General features: G+C 40.4%; 1 long non-coding RNA gene across 2 annotated transcripts; it reads left to right on the forward strand.

Annotated features, from left to right (window-relative positions):
* Nucleotides 1-273: 273 nt before the first annotated feature.
* On the forward strand, nt 274-16,653 carry LOC127734497 (uncharacterized). Of its 2 annotated transcripts, none has more exons than XR_007997631.1 (3): nt 274-608; nt 11,969-12,284; nt 16,517-16,653. It is a non-coding gene; the product is annotated as an uncharacterized LOC127734497 (long non-coding RNA). The 2 variants fall into 2 exon arrangements; XR_007997630.1 differs by lacking the exon at nt 274-608 and adding an exon at nt 3,445-3,779.
* The last annotated feature ends 380 nt before the right edge of the window (nt 16,654-17,033 follow it).

Raw genomic sequence — 17,033 nt, forward strand, 5'->3', positions numbered from 1 at the left:
GATGGGACAGTCTGTTCCATTATAAGGTCAAAGGTCATGCCTAATTTGGTCTGTCTGATATCAAGGATTAGGTTCTCAGATTACAATTGCAGGCTGCCAGCTTCTCACTTTTGATTTTGCTGTTGAATACAAAGGACGTTTACTCAATAGGAATAAGTTTTCAATTTCACCCACCATCCACCCCAATCTACCACCTTCAATATTTCACTGAATGTGGGAACAGTTCTCAGCAACCCAGTGGTGTTTTATAAATAAATGACCATTACGAATTCACCACTGGTTAATTTCTCTTCTTATCCCCAAGTAATTAACTACTTTTCATCTCTCCACCGTCAATTCAACCCCTTTTCGTAGCACCCTGCTACGAGATGAAGCATCGCTTCATCCCCTTTTGGAACCCTCTGCGTTCCAGTTGATTGGCGGAGTGTCCATGTCCACGGGGCTTGGCTACCCACTATACCAAGTGTCGTCGACAGGGCCTGGAGCAAAATTTTCCCAGCTGAGATACTGACTCCCAAAGGGCAAACTTATATTATATAATAAAAGTGAAACTTTATCAAGCCTTTGTTATCAACAGCCTTATCAATTTGTCAAAGTACTTGCGTCAGGTTTAGTCATTTGTCTGGTTCTGGTTTTTATATGGTCAGTAATTGTGTTTCTTCATCTTAAAGACAAGTTGAGAGACTGTAGCGTTTGGTCCCATGTTGTATATACATGTACATGTTTATGTTGAGTATAATTTGGCACCAGCTGTTCCAGGGTTAAAGAGCAACACTTGAAGGAACTATTATATAAGAGGATCTCCAAATTTAAGTTATGTCTTGAGGTAATCATAAAGCACAGTAGTATCCAGGATCACATACAATGTGTTAGGGGCGTCACTTGGCATTCGTCGTCTCCTATGTGCTTACATGTCATGTAGGTCTCAAGTCATCACTTGGCATCCGTCTATCAATATTACTTAAGCTGTCATTTTCCTCCAGGACGAAAGTATAAATTGTAACTTATGCAGAGTATAAGTGTTGTTTATTCAGACGGGATGGTTTCTTCCATGAGATGGGGCAGTCTGTTCCATTATAAGGTCAAAGGTCATGCCTAATTTGGTCTGTCTGATATCAAGGATTAGGTTCTCAGATTACAATTGCAGGCTGCCAGCTTCTCACTTTTGATTTTGCTGTTGAATACAAAGGACGTTTACTCAATAGGAATAAGTTTTCAATTTCACCCACCATCCACCCCAATCTACCACCTTCAATATTTCACTGAATGTGGGAACAGTTCTCAGCAACCCAGTGGTGTTTTATAAATAAATGACCATTACGAAATTCACCACTGGTTAATTTCTCTTCTTATCCCCAAGTAATTAACTACTTTTCATCTCTCCACCGTCAATTCAACCCCTTTTCGTAGCACCCTGCTACGAGATGAAGCATCGCTTCATCCCCTTTTGGAACCCTCTGCGTTCCAGTTGATTGGCGGAGTGTCCATGTCCACGGGGCTTGGCTACCCACTATACCAAGTGTCGTCGACAGGGCCTGGAGCAAAATTTTCCCAGCTGAGATACTGACTCCCAAAGGGCAAACTTATATTATATAATAAAAGTGAAACTTTATCAAGCCTTTGTTATCAACAGCCTTATCAATTTGTCAAAGTACTTGCGTCAGGTTTAGTCATTTGTCTGGTTCTGGTTTTTATATGGTCAGTAATTGTGGTTCTTCATCTTAAAGACAAGTTGAGAGACTGTAGCGTTTGGTCCCATGTTGTATATACATGTACATGTTTATGTTGAGTATAATTTGGCACCAGCTGTTCCAGGGTTAAAGAGCAACACTTGAAGGAACTATTATATAAGAGGATCTCCAAATTTAAGTTAGAGGTCTTGAGGTAATCATAAAGCACAGTAGTATCCAGGATCACATACAATGTGTTAGGGGCGTCACTTGGCATTCGTCGTCTCCTATGTGCTTACATGTCATGTAGGTCTCAAGTCATCACTTGGCATCCGTCTATCAATATTACTTAAGCTGTCATTTTCCTCCAGGACGAAAGTATAAATTGTAACTTATGCAGAGTATAAGTGTTGTTTATTCAGACGGGATGGTTTCTTCCATGAGATGGGGCAGTCTGTTCCATTATAAGGTCAAAGGTCATGCCTAATTTGGTCTGTCTGATATCAAGGATTAGGTTCTCAGATTACAATTGCAGGCTGCCAGCTTCTCACTTTTGATTTTGCTGTTGAATACAAAGGACATTTACTCAATAGGAATAAGTTTTCAATTTCACCCACCATCCACCCCAATCTACCACCTTCAATATTTCACTGAATGTGGGAACAGTTCTCAGCAACCCAGTGGTGTTTTATAAATAAATGACCATTACGAAATTCACCACTGGTTAATTTCTCTTCTTATCCCCAAGTAATTAACTACTTTTCATCTCTCCACCGTCAATTCAACCCCTTTTCGTAGCACCCTGCTACGAGATGAAGCATCGCTTCATCCCCTTTTGGAACCCTCTGCGTTCCAGTTGATTGGCGGAGTGTCCATGTCCACGGGGCTTGGCTACCCACTATACCAAGTGTCGTCGACAGGGCCTGGAGCAAAATTTTCCCAGCTGAGATACTGACTCCCAAAGGGCAAACTTATATTATATAATAAAAGTGAAACTTTATCAAGCCTTTGTTATCAACAGCCTTATCAATTTGTCAAAGTACTTGCGTCAGGTTTAGTCATTTGTCTGGTTCTGGTTTTTATATGGTCAGTAATTGTGGTTCTTCATCTTAAAGACAAGTTGAGAGACTGTAGCGTTTGGTCCCATGTTGTATATACATGTACATGTTTATGTTGAGTATAATTTGGCACCAGCTGTTCCAGGGTTAAAGAGCAACACTTGAAGGAACTATTATATAAGAGGATCTCCAAATTTAAGTTAGAGGTCTTGAGGTAATCATAAAGCACAGTAGTATCCAGGATCACATACAATGTGTTAGGGGCGTCACTTGGCATTCGTCGTCTCCTATGTGCTTACATGTCATGTAGGTCTCAAGTCATCACTTGGCATCCGTCTATCAATATTACTTAAGCTGTCATTTTCCTCCAGGACGAAAGTATAAATTGTAACTTATGCAGAGTATAAGTGTTGTTTATTCAGACGGGCTGGTTTCTTCCATGAGATGGGACAGTCTGTTCCATTATAAGGTCAAAGGTCATGCCTAATTTGGTCTGTCTGATATCAAGGATTAGGTTCTCAGATTACAATTGCAGGCTGCCAGCTTCTCACTTTTGATTTTGCTGTTGAATACAAAGGACGTTTACTCAATAGGAATAAGTTTTCAATTTCACCCACCATCCACCCCAATCTACCACCTTCAATATTTCACTGAATGTGGGAACAGTTCTCAGCAACCCAGTGGTGTTTTATAAATAAATGACCATTACGAATTCACCACTGGTTAATTTCTCTTCTTATCCCCAAGTAATTAACTACTTTTCATCTCTCCACCGTCAATTCAACCCCTTTTCGTAGCACCCTGCTACGAGATGAAGCATCGCTTCATCCCCTTTTGGAACCCTCTGCGTTCCAGTTGATTGGCGGAGTGTCCATGTCCACGGGGCTTGGCTACCCACTATACCAAGTGTCGTCGACAGGGCCTGGAGCAAAATTTTCCCAGCTGAGATACTGACTCCCAAAGGGCAAACTTATATTATATAATAAAAGTGAAACTTTATCAAGCCTTTGTTATCAACAGCCTTATCAATTTGTCAAAGTACTTGCGTCAGGTTTAGTCATTTGTCTGGTTCTGGTTTTTATATGGTCAGTAATTGTGTTTCTTCATCTTAAAGACAAGTTGAGAGACTGTAGCGTTTGGTCCCATGTTGTATATACATGTACATGTTTATGTTGAGTATAATTTGGCACCAGCTGTTCCAGGGTTAAAGAGCAACACTTGAAGGAACTATTATATAAGAGGATCTCCAAATTTAAGTTAGAGGTCTTGAGGTAATCATAAAGCACAGTAGTATCCAGGATCACATACAATGTGTTAGGGGCGTCACTTGGCATTCGTCGTCTCCTATGTGCTTACATGTCATGTAGGTCTCAAGTCATCACTTGGCATCCGTCTATCAATATTACTTAAGCTGTCATTTTCCTCCAGGACGAAAGTATGAATTGTAACTTATGCAGAGTATAATTGTTGTTTATTCAGACGGGATGGTTTCTTCCATGAGATGGGGCAGTCTGTTCCATTATAAGGTCAAAGGTCATGCCTAATTTGGTCTGTCTGATATCAAGGATTAGGTTCTCAGATTACAATTGCAGGCTGCCAGCTTCTCACTTTTGATTTTGCTGTTGAATACAAAGGACGTTTACTCAATAGGAATAAGTTTTCAATTTCACCCACCATCCACCCCAATCTACCACCTTCAATATTTCACTGAATGTGGGAACAGTTCTCAGCAACCCAGTGGTGTTTTATAAATAAATGACCATTACGAAATTCACCACTGGTTAATTTCTCTTCTTATCCCCAAGTAATTAACTACTTTTCATCTCTCCACCGTCAATTCAACCCCTTTTCGTAGCACCCTGCTACGAGATGAAGCATCGCTTCATCCCCTTTTGGAACCCTCTGCGTTCCAGTTGATTGGCGGAGTGTCCATGTCCACGGGGCTTGGCTACCCACTATACCAAGTGTCGTCGACAGGGCCTGGAGCAAAATTTTCCCAGCTGAGATACTGACTCCCAAAGGGCAAACTTATATTATATAATAAAAGTGAAACTTTATCAAGCCTTTGTTATCAACAGCCTTATCAATTTGTCAAAGTACTTGCGTCAGGTTTAGTCATTTGTCTGGTTCTGGTTTTTATATGGTCAGTAATTGTGGTTCTTCATCTTAAAGACAAGTTGAGAGACTGTAGCGTTTGGTCCCATGTTGTATATACATGTACATGTTTATGTTGAGTATAATTTGGCACCAGCTGTTCCAGGGTTAAAGAGCAACACTTGAAGGAACTATTATATAAGAGGATCTCCAAATTTAAGTTAGAGGTCTTGAGGTAATCATAAAGCACAGTAGTATCCAGGATCACATACAATGTGTTAGGGGCGTCACTTGGCATTCGTCGTCTCCTATGTGCTTACATGTCATGTAGGTCTCAAGTCATCACTTGGCATCCGTCTATCAATATTACTTAAGCTGTCATTTTCCTCCAGGACGAAAGTATAAATTGTAACTTATGCAGAGTATAAGTGTTGTTTATTCAGACGGGATGGTTTCTTCCATGAGATGGGGCAGTCTGTTCCATTATAAGGTCAAAGGTCATGCCTAATTTGGTCTGTCTGATATCAAGGATTAGGTTCTCAGATTACAATTGCAGGCTGCCAGCTTCTCACTTTTGATTTTGCTGTTGAATACAAAGGACATTTACTCAATAGGAATAAGTTTTCAATTTCACCCACCATCCACCCCAATCTACCACCTTCAATATTTCACTGAATGTGGGAACAGTTCTCAGCAACCCAGTGGTGTTTTATAAATAAATGACCATTACGAAATTCACCACTGGTTAATTTCTCTTCTTATCCCCAAGTAATTAACTACTTTTCATCTCTCCACCGTCAATTCAACCCCTTTTCGTAGCACCCTGCTACGAGATGAAGCATCGCTTCATCCCCTTTTGGAACCCTCTGCGTTCCAGTTGATTGGCGGAGTGTCCATGTCCACGGGGCTTGGCTACCCACTATACCAAGTGTCGTCGACAGGGCCTGGAGCAAAATTTTCCCAGATGAGATACTGACTCCCAAAGGGCAAACTTATATTATATAATAAAAGTGAAACTTTATCAAGCCTTTGTTATCAACAGCCTTATCAATTTGTCAAAGTACTTGCGTCAGGTTTAGTCATTTGTCTGGTTCTGGTTTTTATATGGTCAGTAATTGTGGTTCTTCATCTTAAAGACAAGTTGAGAGACTGTAGCGTTTGGTCCCATGTTGTATATACATGTACATGTTTATGTTGAGTATAATTTGGCACCAGCTGTTCCAGGGTTAAAGAGCAACACTTGAAGGAACTATTATATAAGAGGATCTCCAAATTTAAGTTAGAGGTCTTGAGGTAATCATAAAGCACAGTAGTATCCAGGATCACATACAATGTGTTAGGGGCGTCACTTGGCATTCGTCGTCTCCTATGTGCTTACATGTCATGTAGGTCTCAAGTCATCACTTGGCATCCGTCTATCAATATTACTTAAGCTGTCATTTTCCTCCAGGACGAAAGTATAAATTGTAACTTATGCAGAGTATAAGTGTTGTTTATTCAGACGGGATGGTTTCTTCCATGAGATGGGGCAGTCTGTTCCATTATAAGGTCAAAGGTCATGCCTAATTTGGTCTGTCTGATATCAAGGATTAGGTTCTCAGATTACAATTGCAGGCTGCCAGCTTCTCACTTTTGATTTTGCTGTTGAATACAAAGGACGTTTACTCAATAGGAATAAGTTTTCAATTTCACCCACCATCCACCCCAATCTACCACCTTCAATATTTCACTGAATGTGGGAACAGTTCTCAGCAACCCAGTGGTGTTTTATAAATAAATGACCATTACGAAATTCACCACTGGTTAATTTCTCTTCTTATCCCCAAGTAATTAACTACTTTTCATCTCTCCACCGTCAATTCAACCCCTTTTCGTAGCACCCTGCTACGAGATGAAGCATCGCTTCATCCCCTTTTGGAACCCTCTGCGTTCCAGTTGATTGGCGGAGTGTCCATGTCCACGGGGCTTGGCTACCCACTATACCAAGTGTCGTCGACAGGGCCTGGAGCAAAATTTTCCCAGCTGAGATACTGACTCTTAAAGGGCAAACTTATATTATATAATAAAAGTGAAACTTTATCAAGCCTTTGTTATCAACAGCCTTATCAATTTGTCAAAGTACTTGCGTCAGGTTTAGTCATTTGTCTGGTTCTGGTTTTTATATGGTCAGTAATTGTGGTTCTTCATCTTAAAGACAAGTTGAGAGACTGTAGCGTTTGGTCCCATGTTGTATATACATGTACATGTTTATGTTGAGTATAATTTGGCACCAGCTGTTCCAGGGTTAAAGAGCAACACTTGAAGGAACTATTATATAAGAGGATCTCCAAATTTAAGTTAGAGGTCTTGAGGTAATCATAAAGCACAGTAGTATCCAGGATCACATACAATGTGTTAGGGGCGTCACTTGGCATTCGTCGTCTCCTATGTGCTTACATGTCATGTAGGTCTCAAGTCATCACTTGGCATCCGTCTATCAATATTACTTAAGCTGTCATTTTCCTCCAGGACGAAAGTATAAATTGTAACTTATGCAGAGTATAAGTGTTGTTTATTCAGACGGGATGGTTTCTTCCATGAGATGGGGCAGTCTGTTCCATTATAAGGTCAAAGGTCATGCCTAATTTGGTCTGTCTGATATCAAGGATTAGGTTCTCAGATTACAATTGCAGGCTGCCAGCTTCTCACTTTTGATTTTGCTGTTGAATACAAAGGACGTTTACTCAATAGGAATAAGTTTTCAATTTCACCCACCATCCACCCCAATCTACCACCTTCAATATTTCACTGAATGTGGGAACAGTTCTCAGCAACCCAGTGGTGTTTTATAAATAAATGACCATTACGAAATTCACCACTGGTTAATTTCTCTTCTTATCCCCAAGTAATTAACTACTTTTCATCTCTCCACCGTCAATTCAACCCCTTTTCGTAGCACCCTGCTACGAGATGAAGCATCGCTTCATCCCCTTTTGGATCCCTCTGCGTTCCAGTTGATTGGCGGAGTGTCCATGTCCACGGGGCTTGGCTACCCACTATACCAAGTGTCGTCGACAGGGCCTGGAGCAAAATTTTCCCAGCTGAGATACTGACTCTTAAAGGGCAATCTTATATTATATAATAAAAGTGAAACTTTATCAAGCCTTTGTTATCAACAGCCTTATCAATTTGTCAAAGTACTTGCGTCAGGTTTAGTCATTTGTCTGGTTCTGGTTTTTATATGGTCAGTAATTGTGGTTCTTCATCTTAAAGACAAGTTGAGAGACTGTAGCGTTTGGTCCCATGTTGTATATACATGTACATGTTTATGTTGAGTATAATTTGGCACCAGCTGTTCCAGGGTTAAAGAGCAACACTTGAAGGAACTATTATATAAGAGGATCTCCAAATTTAAGTTAGAGGTCTTGAGGTAATCATAAAGCACAGTAGTATCAAGGATCACATACAATGTGTTAGGGGCGTCACTTGGCATTCGTTGTCTCCTATGTGCTTACATGTCATGTAGGTCTCAAGTCATCACTTGGCATCCGTCTATCAATATTACTTAAGCTGTCATTTTCCTCCAGGACGAAAGTATAAATTGTAACTTATGCAGAGTATAAGTGTTGTTTATTCAGACGGGATGGTTTCTTCCATGAGATGGGGCAGTCTGTTCCATTATAAGGTCAAAGGTCATGCCTAATTTGGTCTGTCTGATATCAAGGATTAGGTTCTCAGATTACAATTGCAGGCTGCCAGCTTCTCACTTTTGATTTTGCTGTTGAATACAAAGGACGTTTACTCAATAGGAATAAGTTTTCAATTTCACCCACCATCCACCCCAATCTACCACCTTCAATATTTCACTGAATGTGGGAACAGTTCTCAGCAACCCAGTGGTGTTTTATAAATAAATGACCATTACGAAATTCACCACTGGTTAATTTCTCTTCTTATCCCCAAGTAATTATCTACTTTTCATCTCTCCACCGTCAATTCAACCCCTTTTCATCTCTCCACCGTCAATTCAACCCCTTTTCGTAGCACCCTGCTACGAGATGAAGCATCGCTTCATCCCCTTTTGGAACCCTCTGCGTTCCAGTTGATTGGCGGAGTGTCCATGTCCACGGGGCTTGGCTACCCACTATACCAAGTGTCGTCGACAGGGCCTGGAGCAAAATTTTCCCAGCTGAGATACTGACTCCCAAAGGGCAAACTTATATTATATAATAAAAGTGAAACTTTATCAAGCCTTTGTTATCAACAGCCTTATCAATTTGTCAAAGTACTTGCGTCAGGTTTAGTCATTTGTCTGGTTCTGGTTTTTATATGGTCAGTAATTGTGGTTCTTCATCTTAAAGACAAGTTGAGAGACTGTAGCGTTTGGTCCCATGTTGTATATACATGTACATGTTTATGTTGAGTATAATTTGGCACCAGCTGTTCCAGGGTTAAAGAGCAACACTTGAAGGAACTATTATATAAGAGGATCTCCAAATTTAAGTTAGAGGTCTTGAGGTAATCATAAAGCACAGTAGTATCCAGGATCACATACAATGTGTTAGGGGCGTCACTTGGCATTCGTCGTCTCCTATGTGCTTACATGTCATGTAGGTCTCAAGTCATCACTTGGCATCCGTCTATCAATATTACTTAAGCTGTCATTTTCCTCCAGGACGAAAGTATAAATTGTAACTTATGCAGAGTATAAGTGTTGTTTATTCAGACGGGATGGTTTCTTCCATGAGATGGGGCAGTCTGTTCCATTATAAGGTCAAAGGTCATGCCTAATTTGGTCTGTCTGATATCAAGGATTAGGTTCTCGGATTACAATTGCAGGCTGCCAGCTTCTCACTTTTGATTTTGCTGTTGAATACAAAGGACGTTTACTCAATAGGAATAAGTTTTCAATTTCACCCACCATCCACCCCAATCTACCACCTTCAATATTTCACTGAATGTGGGAACAGTTCTCAGCAACCCAGTGGTGTTTTATAAATAAATGACCATTACGAAATTCACCACTGGTTAATTTCTCTTCTTATCCCCAAGTAATTATCTACTTTTCATCTCTCCACCGTCAATTCAACCCCTTTTCGTAGCACCCTGCTACGAGATGAAGCATCGCTTCATCCCCTTTTGGAACCCTCTGCGTTCCAGTTGATTGGCGGAGTGTCCATGTCCACGGGGCTTGGCTACCCACTATACCAAGTGTCGTCGACAGGGCCTGGAGCAAAATTTTCCCAGCTGAGATACTGACTCCCAAAGGGCAAACTTATATTATATAATAAAAGTGAAACTTTATCAAGCCTTTGTTATCAACAGCCTTATCAATTTGTCAAAGTACTTGCGTCAGGTTTAGTCATTTGTCTGGTTCTGGTTTTTATATGGTCAGTAATTGTGGTTCTTCATCTTAAAGACAAGTTGAGAGACTGTAGCGTTTGGTCCCATGTTGTATATACATGTACATGTTTATGTTGAGTATAATTTGGCACCAGCTGTTCCAGGGTTAAAGAGCAACACTTGAAGGAACTATTATATAAGAGGATCTCCAAATTTAAGTTAGAGGTCTTGAGGTAATCATAAAGCACAGTAGTATCCAGGATCACATACAATGTGTTAGGGGCGTCACTTGGCATTCGTCGTCTCCTATGTGCTTACATGTCATGTAGGTCTCAAGTCATCACTTGGCATCCGTCTATCAATATTACTTAAGCTGTCATTTTCCTCCAGGACGAAAGTATAAATTGTAACTTATGCAGAGTATAAGTGTTGTTTATTCAGACGGGATGGTTTCTTCCATGAGATGGGGCAGTCTGTTCCATTATAAGGTCAAAGGTCATGCCTAATTTGGTCTGTCTGATATCAAGGATTAGGTTCTCGGATTACAATTGCAGGCTGCCAGCTTCTCACTTTTGATTTTGCTGTTGAATACAAAGGACGTTTACTCAATAGGAATAAGTTTTCAATTTCACCCACCATCCACCCCAATCTACCACCTTCAATATTTCACTGAATGTGTGGACAGTTCTCAGCAACCCAGTGGTGTTTTATAAATAAATGACCATTACGAAATTCACCACTGGTTAATTTCTCTTCTTATCCCCAAGTAATTATCTACTTTTCATCTCTCCACCGTCAATTCAACCCCTTTTCGTAGCACCCTGCTACGAGATGAAGCATCGCTTCATCCCCTTTTGGAACCCTCTGCGTTCCAGTTGATTGGCGGAGTGTCCATGTCCACGGGGCTTGGCTACCCACTATACCAAGTGTCGTCGAAAGGGCCTGGAGCAAAATTTTCCCAGCTGAGATACTGACTCCCAAAGGGCAAACTTATATTATATAATAAAAGTGAAACTTTATCAAGCCTTTGTTATCAACAGCCTTATCAATTTGTCAAAGTACTTGCGTCAGGTTTAGTCATTTGTCTGGTTCTGGTTTTTATATGGTCAGTAATTGTGGTTCTTCATCTTAAAGACAAGTTGAGAGACTGTAGCGTTTGGTCCCATGTTGTATATACATGTACATGTTTATGTTGAGTATAATTTGGCACCAGCTGTTCCAGGGTTAAAGAGCAACACTTGAAGGAACTATTATATAAGAGGATCTCCAAATTTAAGTTAGAGGTCTTGAGGTAATCATAAAGCACAGTAGTATCAAGGATCACATACAATGTGTTAGGGGCGTCACTTGGCATTCGTTGTCTCCTATGTGCTTACATGTCATGTAGGTCTCAAGTCATGACTTGGCATCCGTCTATCAATATTACTTAAGCTGTCATTTTCCTCCAGGACGAAAGTATAAATTGTAACTTATGCAGAGTATAAGTGTTGTTTATTCAGACGGGATGGTTTCTTCCATGAGATGGGGCAGTCTGTTCCATTATAAGGTCAAAGGTCATGCCTAATTTGGTCTGTCTGATATCAAGGATTAGGTTCTCGGATTACAATTGCAGGCTGCCAGCTTCTCACTTTTGATTTTGCTGTTGAATACAAAGGACGTTTACTCAATAGGAATAAGTTTTCAATTTCACCCACCATCCACCCCAATCTACCACCTTCAATATTTCACTGAATGTGGGAACAGTTCTCAGCAACCCAGTGGTGTTTTATAAATAAATGACCATTACGAAATTCACCACTGGTTAATTTCTCTTCTTATCCCCAGGTTTAGTCATTTGTCTGGTTCTGGTTTTTATATGGTCAGTAATTGTGGTTCTTCATCTTAAAGACAAGTTGAGAGACTGTAGCGTTTGGTCCCATGTTGTATATACATGTACATGTTTATGTTGAGTATAATTTGGCACCAGCTGTTCCAGGGTTAAAGAGCAACACTTGAAGGAACTATTATATAAGAGGATCTCCAAATTTAAGTTAGAGGTCTTGAGGTAATCATAAAGCACAGTAGTATCCAGGATCACATACAATGTGTTAGGGGCGTCACTTGGCATTCGTCGTCTCCTATGTGCTTACATGTCATGTAGGTCTCAAGTCATGACTTGGCATCCGTCTATCAATATTACTTAAGCTGTCATTTTCCTCCAGGACGAAAGTATAAATTGTAACTTATGCAGAGTATAAGTGTTGTTTATTCAGACGGGATGGTTTCTTCCATGAGATGGGGCAGTCTGTTCCATTATAAGGTCAAAGGTCATGCCTAATTTGGTCTGTCTGATATCAAGGATTAGGTTCTCGGATTACAATTGCAGGCTGCCAGCTTCTCACTTTTGATTTTGCTGTTGAATACAAAGGACGTTTACTCAATAGGAATAAGTTTTCAATTTCACCCACCATCCACCCCAATCTACCACCTTCAATATTTCACTGAATGTGGGAACAGTTCTCAGCAACCCAGTGGTGTTTTATAAATAAATGACCATTACGAAATTCACCACTGGTTAATTTCTCTTCTTATCCCCAAGTAATTAACTACTTTTCATCTCTCCACCGTCAATTCAACCCCTTTTCGTAGCACCCTGCTACGAGATGAAGCATCGTTTCATCCCCTTTTGGAACCCTCTGCGTTCCAGTTGATTGGCGGAGTGTCCATGTCCACGGGGCTTGGCTACCCACTATACCAAGTGTCGTCGACAGGGCCTGGAGCAAAATTTTCCCAGCTGAGATACTGACTCCCAAAGGGCAAACTTATATTATATAATAAAAGTGAAACTTTATCAAGCCTTTGTTATCAACAGCCTTATCAATTTGTCAAAGTACTTGCGTCAGGTTTAGTCATTTGTCTGGTTCTGGTTTTTATATGGTCAGTAATTGTGGTTCTTCATCCTAAAGACAAGTTGAGAGACTGTAGCGTTTGGTCCCATGTTGTATATACATGTACATGTTTATGTTGAGTATAATTTGGCACCAGCTGTTCCAGGGTTAAAGAGCAACACTTGAAGGAACTATTATATAAGAGGATCTCCAAATTTAAGTTAGAGGTCTTGAGGTAATCATAAAGCACAGTAGTATCAAGGATCACATACAATGTGTTAGGGGCGTCACTTGGCATTCGTCGTCTCCTATGTGCTTACATGTCATGTAGGTCTCAAGTCATGACTTGGCATCCGTCTATCAATATTACTTAAGCTGTCATTTTCCTCCAGGACGAAAGTATAAATTGTAACTTATGCAGAGTATAAGTGTTGTTTATTCAGGCGGGATGGTTTCTTCCATGAGATGGGGCAGTCTGTTCCATTATAAGGTCAAAGGTCATGCCTAATTTGGTCTGTCTGATATCAAGGATTAGGTTCTCGGATTACAATTGCAGGCTGCCAGCTTCTCACTTTTGATTTTGCTGTTGAATACAAAGGACGTTTACTCAATAGGAATAAGTTTTCAATTTCACCCACCATCCACCCCAATCAACCACCTTCAATATTTCACTGAATGTGGGAACAGTTCTCAGCAACCCAGTGGTGTTTTATAAATAAATGACCATTACGAAATTCACCACTGGTTAATTTCTCTTCTTATCCCCAAGTAATTATCTACTTTTCATCTCTCCACCGTCAATTCAACCCCTTTTCGTAGCACCCTGCTACGAGATGAAGCATCGCTTCATCCCCTTTTGGAACCCTCTGCGTTCCAGTTGATTGGCGGAGTGTCCATGTCCACGGGGCTTGGCTACCCACTATACCAAGTGTCGTCGACAGGGCCTGGAGCAAAATTTTCCCAGCTGAGATACTGACTCCCAAAGGGCAAACTTATATTATATAATAAAAGTGAAACTTTATCAAGCCTTTGTTATCAACAGCCTTATCAATTTGTCAAAGTACTTGCGTCAGGTTTAGTCATTTGTCTGGTTCTGGTTTTTATATGGTCAGTAATTGTGGTTCTTCATCTTAAAGACAAGTTGAGAGACTGTAGCGTTTGGTCCCATGTTGTATATACATGTACATGTTTATGTTGAGTATAATTTGGCACCAGCTGTTCCAGGGTTAAAGAGCAACACTTGAAGGAACTATTATATAAGAGGATCTCCAAATTTAAATTAGAGGTCTTGAGGTAATCATAAAGCACAGTAGTATCCAGGATCACATACAATGTGTTAGGGGCGTCACTTGGCATTCGTCGTCTCCTATGTGCTTACATGTCATGTAGGTCTCAAGTCATCACTTGGCATCCGTCTATCAATATTACTTAAGCTGTCATTTTCCTCCAGGACGAAAGTATAAATTGTAACTTATGCAGAGTATAAGTGTTGTTTATTCAGACGGGATGGTTTCTTCCATGAGATGGGGCAGTCTGTTCCATTATAAGGTCAAAGGTCATGCCTAATTTGGTCTGTCTGATATCAAGGATTAGGTTCTCAGATTACAATTGCAGGCTGCCAGCTTCTCACTTTTGATTTTGCTGTTGAATACAAAGGACGTTTACTCAATAGGAATAAGTTTTCAATTTCACCCACCATCCACCCCAATCTACCACCTTCAATATTTCACTGAATGTGGGAACAGTTCTCAGCAACCCAGTGGTGTTTTATAAATAAATGACCATTACGAAATTCACCACTGGTTAATTTCTCTTCTTATCCCCAAGTAATTATCTACTTTTCATCTCTCCACCGTCAATTCAACCCCTTTTCGTAGCACCCTGCTACGAGATGAAGCATCGCTTCATCCCCTTTTGGAACCCTCTGCGTTCCAGTTGATTGGCGGAGTGTCCATGTCCACGGGGCTTGGCTACCCACTATACCAAGTGTCGTCGACAGGGCCTGGAGCAAAATTTTCCCAGCTGAGATACTGACTCCCAAAGGGCAAACTTATATTATATAATAAAAGTGAAACTTTATCAAGCCTTTGTTATCAACAGCCTTATCAATTTGTCAAAGTACTTGCGTCAGGTTTAGTCATTTGTCTGGTTCTGGTTTTTATATGGTCAGTAATTGTGGTTCTTCATCTTAAAGACAAGTTGAGAGACTGTAGCGTTTGGTCCCATGTTGTATATACATGTACATGTTTATGTTGAGTATAATTTGGCACCAGCTGTTCCAGGGTTAAAGAGCAACACTTGAAGGAACTATTATATAAGAGGATCTCCAAATTTAAGTTAGAGGTCTTGAGGTAATCATAAAGCACAGTAGTATCCAGGATCACATACAATGTGTTAGGGGCGTCACTTGGCATTCGTCGTCTCCTATGTGCTTACATGTCATGTAGGTCTCAAGTCATCACTTGGCATCCGTCTATCAATATTACTTAAGCTGTCATTTTCCTCCAGGACGAAAGTATAAATTGTAACTTATGCAGAGTATAAGTGTTGTTTATTCAGACGGGATGGTTTCTTCCATGAGATGGGGCAGTCTGTTCCATTATAAGGTCAAAGGTCATGCCTAATTTGGTCTGTCTGATATCAAGGATTAGGTTCTCAGATTACAATTGCAGGCTGCCAGCTTCTCACTTTTGATTTTGCTGTTGAATACAAAGGACGTTTACTCAATAGGAATAAGTTTTCAATTTCACCCACCATCCACCCCAATCTACCACCTTCAATATTTCACTGAATGTGGGAACAGTTCTCAGCAACCCAGTGGTGTTTTATAAATAAATGACCATTACGAAATTCACCACTGGTTAATTTCTCTTCTTATCCCCAAGTAATTATCTACTTTTCATCTCTCCACCGTCAATTCAACCCCTTTTCGTAGCACCCTGCTACGAGATGAAGCATCGTTTCATCCCCTTTTGGAACCCTCTGCGTTCCAGTTGATTGGCGGAGTGTCCATGTCTACGGGGCTTGGCTACCCACTATACCAAGTGTCGTCGACAGGGCCTGGAGCAAAATTTTCCCAGCTGAGATACTGACTCCCAAAGGGCAAACTTATATTATATAATAAAAGTGAAACTTTATCAAGCCTTTGTTATCAACAGCCTTATCAATTTGTCAAAGTACTTACGTCAGGTTTAGTCATTTGTCTGGTTCTGGTTTTTATATGGTCAGTAATTGTGGTTCTTCATCTTAAAGACAAGTTGAGAGACTGTAGCGTTTGGTCCCATGTTGTATATACATGTACATGTTTATGTTGAGTATAATTTGGCACCAGCTGTTCCAGGGTTAAAGAGCAACACTTGAAGGAACTATTATATAAGAGGATCTCCAAATTTAAGTTAGAGGTCTTGAGGTAATCATAAAGCACAGTAGTATCCAGGATCACATACAATGTGTTAGGGGCGTCACTTGACATTCGTCGTCTCCTATGTGCTTACATGTCATGTAGGTCTCAAGTCATCACTTGGCATCCGTCTATCAATATTACTTAAGCTGTCATTTTCCTCCAGGACGAAAGTATAAATTGTAACTTATGCAGAGTATAAGTGTTGTTTATTCAGACGGGATGGTTTCTTCCATGAGATGGGGCAGTCTGTTCCATTATAAGGTCAAAGGTCATGCCTAATTTGGTCTGTCTGATATCAAGGATTAGGTTCTCAGATTACAATTGCAGGCTGCCAGCTTCTCACTTTTGATTTTGCTGTTGAATACAAAGGACGTTTACTCAATAGGAATAAGTTTTCAATTTCATCCACCATCCACCCCAATCTACCACCTTCAATATTTCACTGAATGTGGGAACAGTTCTCAGCAACCCAGTGGTGTTTTATAAATAAATGACCATTACGAAATTCACCACTGGTTAATTTCTCTTCTTATCCCCAAGTAATTATCTACTTTTCATCTCTCCACCGTCAATTCAACCCCTTTTCGTAGCACCCTGCTACGGGATGAAGCATCGCTTC

This window comes from Mytilus californianus, unplaced genomic scaffold (genome assembly GCF_021869535.1).
Source record: "Mytilus californianus isolate M0D057914Y unplaced genomic scaffold, xbMytCali1.0.p SCAF_3, whole genome shotgun sequence".
NCBI classification, from domain to species: Eukaryota; Metazoa; Mollusca; class Bivalvia; order Mytilida; family Mytilidae; genus Mytilus; species Mytilus californianus.